Below are 8,911 nucleotides of genomic sequence, written 5' to 3'. Positions count from 1 at the left end.
CACGCACAACCGCGCGAGGCTGCCGTGTTTGTGTGCCAAAAAGCGAAAAGAATTCTGCGCACACTGCCGGTGAACAAAATAGAAATCAGCGGGAAACAAATGCGAGAAAACATATTAAGCTCGGACCAAAACTATACCCTGACTACTAAATACACAGCCTCGGGCCTCCCTCTCTCCAGAGAGAGAGAGAGAGAGAGAGAGAGAGAGAGAGAGAGAGAGAGAAGAGAGAACGCGTGCCCAATTTTAATTGTTATTGATCATCCGGCTGACGTGTGCCAAATGGCCCCATTGATCATCTCGATGTAGACTCGGAGTCCAGATATGGGAAGTCGACGCACTGCCTCTCGGCCCTACTTTCTGCTACAGCAGGAGCGCGCGGAGGCAGCGGGGAGAAGCGCCGCGTGGAGCCGGCGGCGTCTCCTCAGCTGTCACATTATTAGCAGGCGAGCTGTAAACAAGGGGCCTCTCGGCTGCACAGCCGCATGTGAGTCGGTGCACGGTTCACCCCTTCCCCCTCCCCCTCCCCGGCATCACGGCCGTCAACAACGTCGACATTGTGCCCCCCCGTGCCGTCACTGGGGCCCGGCAGCGGCCGCTCAACTGGCTCTATTCATCCCGGGCCAAATGGGGACTAAATGGCCCTTTATGCATCCAAAGGACCCGATTGTAATGGGGACGCGCGGGCCCGCGTTTACCGGAGGTTTCTTGACTTTCCTTTGAAATGCCGGCGCTGCTTTCATGTGTTGGATGTAAGCACATTACGCTAAAGGACGGAGCCCACCATGACACCCAGATCCCCCATGACACCCCCACCCCATATAGGATGAAAAGCTGAAGAGGAGGCTTAATTATTGGCGCTGCGTAAAGACGCCCATCGGGCTAAAAGAGCGTCAGATTAAACAGGTGCAGAGTCAGCGTGCGGTAAACCGACCTTCCACACCTCTGACACGGCCTAGATTTGGGAGTTTTAAAAAGGTCACGCGCGGTGTAGGTGACATGAGGAAATGAGGCCTATAGCTCACAAGTTAAAAATAGAAGTTCAGTCTTTACTTCAAACAAAAAAAAATGTGGAAGAAAATACGGAACTTCAGGCGTTTATTTGAGCCGCTCCGCGCTTTGAAGTCGGGTCATGTGATAAACTCATGTCGCCCTCACCCTGCGGAGCGTCTGTGGTGATTGCGTCACAGAGAGAGAGAGAGAGAGAGAGAGAGAGAGAGAGAGAGAGAGATGGATGCCCGAGGCGCCAACGTATAAAAAACAAACGAGGAGGCCCGATCAAGACCGAGCCTGCAGAGACTCCAGAGGAGGGAGGTGGTGCTGTCGTCATTACTCCGCTGCTAAATCAATCTCCCGACGGGCCGGCGCGAGGTCAGTCAACTAAACACAATCCGGTGGATTTAGATCTTTAACTACATTCCCTGAAAAAAAAAAAACACATCTAAACGTTGCTCCCGGAGACACGATTAACAAAAAAATTAAAGCACTCAACATTTGGCTTAAATTGCCATCCGAAATATCTTTTTTTGTAATATGCCAGACGCGCGTTAAGAGTGGAGAAGGGCGGGGTGGTGGTTCTCCGGGGCCGTAATGACGGCGCTGGGGGGGCCGACACATCTCTGCGGGGAAATGATCCGTGATCCGTGCTCCAGACCTCGAAACAAAAAGCTTTGTGAAGCGCTGAGAGAGCGCGAGGGGAGGAGGAGGAGGGAGGGAGGAAGGGAGTGTGTGAGGGGGAGGGGGGAGGAGGGGGGGACAGCTCTCCCGTTTCATCGCGAGGTCCCGGGAGGCCAGCACGGAGCATAGCTTCAATCAAACCGTGACGTCTCCTCCGGGAGCGGCGCAGCGCCTGGAAAACCGATCTCTGCTCGGCGCTCTGCCGTGCCTCCGCTTTTTGTTCACACGCACCTCGCCTCAGCAGCGAGCAGCGCCGGCAGCGACGAGACTGTTGTTTTATATCCAGGCGAGAGAGAGGGAGGGAGGGAGAGAGCGAGAGAGAGAGAGAAAAAAACAAGCGCGAACACAATAAGACAGACCTCATGTCTCCGGCTGGATATAAACAGAACACGGGCGTTTCTTTTTCTTTGTTTTTTTGTGTGTGACGCTTTTCTGCGCAGTTCCCCGCCCGTTGTCCCGGCATGTTGTCCCGGGGTTTGATGTGCAAAAGTGGTCCCGTGGTTTTATTGACGCGCGTTCTGTCCGTGCGCGGTATTCCCCGCGTGGTCCTTATTGATTCCAGAGAAAGCAACGCGGAGAAACAGCGGGTTAATGGGTTTAAAAATGGAGGTGGCGCGGTTGTCCCTATACAGACCAGCAGCAGCAGACCCCCACGCGCACGCACGCACGCACACACGCACACACACACACACACACACACACACACACACACGCACACGCAGCACTCAGCATGACAATATGGCCCAGCAGGCACGAGCTCTGGTGATACCTTCAGGGACACAGACCCACACTTTTGATTGTCCGACTGAGAGACGAGGTGGTTTCTGCTTATTTCTAATAGGAAGTCATTTCCAATCAAATACATTAATAAAATGGTTCATCATCCTTGACCCCGCGCTTTGAATGCGCCCGAGCCAAAAAAACACAGATTAATATTTTATAGGACGACGTGTAAAGAAAGCATGAAAAGGAAGGGGAGAGGAAAACCAGCGTGTCAGTCTATAATCATAATAATGATGATGATGATGATAATAATAATAATAATAACAACGGCGCAACATCCCCGCCTCTGAGCAGGCTGCGAGAGAGGCCCTCCCCGCTCTGTGCTCAACACCTGGGAGATAGATCAGCCCCACGCCGGCTGCTCCGCGCGCAGTGGAAAAATGATGCGCGAAAACGGTCCGCCGCGTAGGCCTTTAGCGCTATAAATAAACTCGGCCCACACTCACTGTGGAGCGGTTGCTTTACGCGTTCCACAACACGCGCCGCTCGGTGGAAACGGGCAACGTTTCCACAAAAAAAAATAGATCAGACATGGCTTGTTTGAAAAAGCAAGAGTCGTGAACGTGGCTGTCGTCGCTGTGAAAGGTTGTGGGTTCTTGAGATCAGGGAGAAGGAGAAAGAGAAGGAGACATTATGTTCATGGTAAAGCTGCTTCAATTCATGATTGAAGACAAAAAACATATGTTTAAAAAACATAAAAACCCCATTGTGGCAGGACCAGGAGAACCTAAAGCGGGTCCACACCGCGTCACACTGAAGTCCCTCTGTCCCCAACGTCTCCACCAAAACCAAACTCGGGAGGAACCAAGGGAGCGGAGCGCGTCATCGCAGCAGAACCGCGTGTCATTTGGTAAATAATTAGCAGCCCGGTTTTATGGATCACTTCGTAATCCTCAAATTAGAAAATCCTCATTCTCTCCGCTGATTTTGTGTCCTCTTAAAAACTAGCAGATCTAATTCCACTTGGGGCCGCGACGAGAGTCCTTCCTTCCGCCTCCAGCTCGCCGTGCCAACGGGGACAATACATCCAAAGCACAATTAAGCTTTTATTCTGCTTCAAATCCTGAAGTACAGCCTCCACCCCCCACCACTTAATCCCTCCCGCTCTGCTCCCAACGAAGAAAAAAAAGGTCCCAAACACGAGGTCGTGCTCTCCAGCCCGCTCGAGCGTCAGCCGATGGCGTCATGACCGACCCTCCGCGCGGCGGACCCTCTAACCGGCTGCCGGGGCGGTCTCACAGCCGCTGCCCTCACTAAGATCGTCAATGAGCTGGAGCCAGCCGATATGAGGCACATCGATCGTCCTAAGAGAGCGTCCCCTAATTAGTGCCTGTGTGGCTGCGGGACAGGCAGCAGGCGCGGCGGCGCGGGGAATAAAAACAACAACAACAACAACAAAACTCCCGCGACGTGAGACGTACTCTCGATGCGGTCCCGACAAAGCCGTTCGCAGACAAACGTCCCGCTTAAATGCCGCTCTGTTGGTCGTGAAATGCGCAGAGGAGCTAGGAGAGGACGGTTCGGTTTGGAACGCGTCCAACGCGCCTTGCAGCACTTATTTCAATTAAACGTCAACTTTATAAGACGGGGTTCGTCGCTGCCGCCCACAAACTGGTGCAGCGGGAGTGTGTGTGTGTGTGTGTGTGTGTGTGTGTGTGTGTGTGTGTGTGTGTGTGTGTTAAATGTTCTAAAGTTGATAACGGCAGAGGGGGAAGTAGTGGGATTAAAGGCGAATTGCAAAGCGGTTTTACATTCATGAATAAATTAAGGTGACGGTAACATGAGGCACTTAAAAAAAAACTATTTACCTCCGTAGATCAGAGTCTTGTGTGTGTGTGTGTGTGTGTGTGTGTGTGTGTGTGTGTGTGTGTGTGTGTGTGTGTGTGTGTGTTGGGGGGTCCTCCCTAAAAGAGAGCAGCGCGGGGTGGGTGGTTCTCTGATGGCGCTCCGTGGATCCTCGCGTGCGCAAAGGATATTCCCCCGCAATACAAGGACTGCGCATAAGAGTGGAAGACAACATACCGCAGCGCAAAGTCATAGCAGAGAACACCTGCAAGACACGAAGTGTGTGTGTGTGTGTGTGTGTGTGTGTGTGTGTGTGTGTGTGTGTGTGTGTGTGTGTGTGTGTGTGTGTGTGTGTGTGTAGCGGTTTCCATCAAGTAGACAGGACGGTGAGCGCCCCCCCCAACACTACCTTTGGGACTGATAAGACAACTGATCAACGTCCACTCTGTCCAAACAAAGTCCCCCCTCCACGAACACACACACACACACACACACACACACACACACACACACACAGAGCTGCCACGCCAACGCGCGCGCACCGCGGGGATGCCCTCCAACTGAACTGAACCGTGAATAAATGAGAGCAGCGCCGCTCGCTTCCCGTTGGCAGGGCGAGGCTGGATTCCGTAACCTTGTTTAGCGCAGAAGCTCCGTGTGCGCGCACGCACGCACGCACGTACACACGAGCACACTCGTCCCACAGGCTCTCTCACGCACTTCGGCACTAAAACGGAGTGCGAAGAGCCGGAATGTTCACCACCGAGGAGGACGGCGCCACTTTCAAGTCCGATAATCTCCGGGACGTCCTTCTCACCTCCCTCCGGCTGACAGGGCAGTTGTAAAAAAAAAGAAAAAAGAAAAAAAAGAGGCCAAGCTCACGGTCGGATCATTACGTGTGTGTGTGCGTGTGTGTGTGTGTGTGTGTGTATGTGCGCGCGCGCGTGTTATTTATCAACCACATGCCACTGCCCCGCCGAAACGCACAAAGACCACCCTATGCGCTATTCTTAGAAGTGGCCGATCCTCTCCCGGTCTCTGCGCGCAGCACCGGGCTGTCGCGCTCAGATCCAGCGCGACAAGGAGACCGCCTTTCATGTAGAACGCACTGTACATGTATACAACTAATTAAATACAACATGAAAACACACATTTATCTGTTGTGTTACAGTTTCAATCATTCTGAGCAGAAGTGCGGTCCGTCCTCACTCGGGAGGTTTTCACATCGCCAAAGGAAACACGTTCGTTTGTCATTGATTGCCTCACCTGGTTAATTGGTGCTAGTTCCAGCCGCCGTCCGGAACCCCAACTCACGCCTCGGTCCTGTTGTTGTCCCCCACCCCCCCACCCCGAGTGAACCGGGAGGACAGAGATCCGTGCGCGTAGAGAGAGCAGCCCGGTCACGGTCCCGTCCGCCGGAGACACGCAATCCCGGCCAAAGAAAAAAAAACATACACACACAACTACAAAAAGAGTGTCTAACAGGTTATCCACTTGTCACGAAACCAAACTAGTCTCACAAATTAAAGCTCTCGGTGCTTATTCTATTGTCTCCAGGCAACTCATCCGTTACCCGATATTTCAAGCGGACTTTTTTGCTGCTGCTAATGTCACTTGGGTTGCCATAAAGCGACACGCACAAAAAAAGAAAGAAGATCCTGCGCGGAGGGGAAAACAAGCGTCAGAGTAGAGAAATCCACCCCAGAAGGTCCGTTAAGGTCCGGCAGAGGCGACGCGCCGTGCGGCCCGGGTCCCCGCGGGATACAGGTGGCGAGGTCGGCGGACTCGCGGAGAAATTAATTCAGCTCGGTCGTACCTCGCAGCAGCGCCATGTTGGGTTTCAGCGGAGCACGCCGTCCTCGGAAAAAGCCCCCTTTCCTCCCGCTCTCCGTCACTCCATACGTCCTCTTCCGACAACCGGAATATCCGAGTCTCGGGAGCTTTTTCTGAAGGTTAGTCCGCGTGGTCCCGCGTTTCGCCCGAGGAGCGCACAGGGAACAGCAGCGGGTTCGAGACCGAGGACGCGCGGAGCCGTACGGGGAGTGCCGCACAGAATGGATGAACGCTGCCGAGACCGAGCGACTCGCTCCACTCCCACTCGCGCAGACTCTACCCAGAAGGCCAGTCGGGAGACCGCAATTACCATAAGCCTCCAGCGCACGGCACTGGCTGCGCGCGCACGCACACACAGAGCGAGGCACACACAGAAAAACACACGTGCACACGCGAGCGCACACACGAACAGAGACACACACACACACACACACACACACACACACACACACACACACACACACACACACACGAGCTCCGCTGAAACTCCAAAACAGGAACAGGCGAGGTTTAAACCGCAGAAATAAGGCAGAAAATAAAGTAAAATATGATACATAGCCAAATAAATCGTAATAATGATCATACTAAAAACAATATTTATATTATAATTTAAATTATCATTTTTTTATATTAAGATAATACATATATATTTAACAAGAGGGAAAGTGACCGAGACACACAGATACGTTCATTTAAGATAAACAGTTTGCAATAAATTGAGTTATGATGAGGACGACCAGTATCCTCATCAATACCGGTACAATAACTGTTTTAATCACGACATTTTACCGAAATAGATTTTTTTTTTTTTTTTTTTGCAAAATAGACAGTGAGTGCAAATACAAATTAAATGTCACTTCCGTTTTTCTTCTTTTTTTTTCTCCAAACCAACAGATAAGGTGAATGTGGAAGCACGAGGCAGGAAAGGGGGGCTCAAGGCTGGGCCACATCTGTTAAGGCTCCCATGTCAAGTGAAGGAGGAGGAGGGAGGCTATGAATATCAAGCCTGAGGTGTGTGTGCATCATGTGCCTGCGTGTGTGTCTCTCTCTCTCTCTCTCTCGCTCTGTGTGCGCGCGTGCGTGCGTGCGTGCGTGTGTGTGTGCGTGGAAGGAGAGCAGAGAGAAAAGCCAAGCAGACAGACACACAGAAGCAGAGTAGGAGTAGGAAAAGAGGGGGAACTTGGAAATGGAAGGTCTGGCTGCGTCCGGCACAGCTGCTGAAAGTAGGAGTTAAACCAGACGGTCATGCACAAACAAACACAAAGCTCGCAAAGCACTCACATGTGCACGCGTTCAAACGCGAGCTTCACCTTGGGGGGGGGGGGGCGCGAGGAGGAGGGGGGATGGGAGATGAGGGGTCCGTGGGATGGGGGGAGGCGCAGGGGGTGGAGGGGTACGGCACGTCTCTCTCTCTCTCTCCCCCCCTCTCTCTCTCTCTCTCTCTCTCTCTCATATATAAAAGCCTTTCTTCTATAACTTTAATTAAGTCAGGGTGAGTTCTGGGCGTCCTCGCGCCCCTCGGCCCCTCTGCCTCTCATAACTGGGAGTTATCCACTATGACCGCATGCAGCCAGTGAACCACGAGGCAACCTTATGGGCTCCGCGTGCACGCGGACACGCAGAGGACGCGAACTCACGCGCAGGTTCAGGTTTCCTCTGCGCTGAAATGCCTGTCGATCGATAGTTGCTGAAACATTTCTCTTTAGTTTGGATTGAGAATCACAAACTTTAGTTTGTTTCTGCAGCTGAAGAGCATTACAACATGTTGTTGTGTTTAAAGCGAGACGCTTCATCCTAAGGATGCTACTGTAAAGTAAAGATGCGTTATGACCAAACAGCCTTGTTTGTTTGAGTCGTCTGACAAACAAACAAACAAACAAACAAACAGGGTCATCTGGCAGAAAGAAAAAAGTGGAACTGCTCAACTGTTGCTGGTTGCGATCAGTCTTTTGGATCCGACCTCGGAGCCTGAACTCATGGATGCGGGTGGAAGACAGCAGCTGCGCTCTGTTCGTCCGGCATGGTGAGAAAGGAGGGCAGGAATGTTCCTGCCACGCGGCCCGCGGCCCGCCTCGGGGCCTGCTGGGCGGACATAATGGGGTTCAGTGCAACCGGGCAATGGACTTCTCTTCTCGGGCTTCAGGACGGCTACTTTGGATGCGTCACCGGATATTTAAAAACCTTAACTGAAACCGAAAGTCTTACTGCCACAATGTCCTATTCCCTCGTTGGGATGTGGCCCCCCAATGCATAACAGATTAGAGATGCACCGATACCGATATCGGTTCCCACGCTGACTCGAATAGCTGGATCTGGTACCAGATACCGTTATTTTGACACGAACAATTCAGTACATGTATATATGTATTTCTGATGTTGCCATACACGTCAATGAATTAATTAATGAATGAATTCATTAAATACTGGTATCCAATCGGTACTCGGAATCAGATCGGTGAATCATATATATATATATATATATATATATATATATATATATATATATATATATATATATATATACACAAACTAGTCAGCAGCATCAAGCGGCTCAGCGCACACAGGCTGAAGCTTTTTGAAGAGCCACAAGATGAGAAGTAAACAACGAGGGAAGGAAAACCCATTTTCCTCTCTTCTGCGGTCGCGCATGCGGCAGCTGGCGCGCGGCGCTGAGCGCCTCCAGCCGGCATACCTGCAGCCTCCGCGGTCCAAAACAGCAGCGGGTTTGGTTCTGGAAACCACGCCTCCTTTCGTCTGAGACACGCCCACCCTCAGGAAGGACTCCATCCTCTTTGGCCTCGGCAATGTGAAGTGTCATGCTCTCTCTTTACGCATT

The sequence above is a fragment of the Taurulus bubalis genome (assembly GCF_910589615.1).
Source record: "Taurulus bubalis genome assembly, chromosome: 15".
Taxonomy (NCBI): domain Eukaryota; kingdom Metazoa; phylum Chordata; class Actinopteri; order Perciformes; family Cottidae; genus Taurulus; species Taurulus bubalis.
This window is presented reverse-complemented; position numbering follows the sequence as displayed.